The 370-nt window shown below is 50.0% G+C and overlaps 1 protein-coding gene across 2 annotated transcripts in view; it reads left to right on the top strand.

Moving 5' to 3' along the window:
• arhgap35a (Rho GTPase activating protein 35a) overlaps positions 1–370 on the top strand; it is a 63,591-nt gene that overhangs the window by 11,493 nt on the left and 51,728 nt on the right. The window lies entirely within an intron of this gene.

Genomic DNA, 370 nt, shown 5'->3' with positions numbered 1-370 from the left:
GGAGGGTGGGAGGACGGACAAGGGGAGAGTGACTGGACCAACAGAGGAATGCTGTGACGGCCTTCGGGGCAGGATACAAACTGCAAAAAGCACAAGCGAGTGCAGAGTAAAGAAGAGCAGAAAACTGATTATAAATGACAAATCTCCAGCTCTTGCCACTAAGCAGTGTTAGCTGCTGTGTCCTGAGGGTTGGAAAAATGCAACAGTAATAGCTCAGACTCCACTCCAATCTCTCGTATGTATTCTGCATGCATGTTTGTGTTCTGTGGCCTCCCTAAATTCAACAGACAGCGACAGGAAATTTTGCCCCTCCCTTTCTGTGTCCTCCCTTTATCCTCTGCCCTGTGCTCGCTGCCTGGCTCTGATTGGC

Source organism: Etheostoma spectabile, chromosome 3 (genome assembly GCF_008692095.1).
Source record: "Etheostoma spectabile isolate EspeVRDwgs_2016 chromosome 3, UIUC_Espe_1.0, whole genome shotgun sequence".
NCBI classification, from domain to species: domain Eukaryota; kingdom Metazoa; phylum Chordata; class Actinopteri; order Perciformes; family Percidae; genus Etheostoma; species Etheostoma spectabile.
The sequence above is the reverse complement of the archived record's forward strand: the minus strand, read 5'-3'. Positions and strand labels throughout refer to the sequence as shown.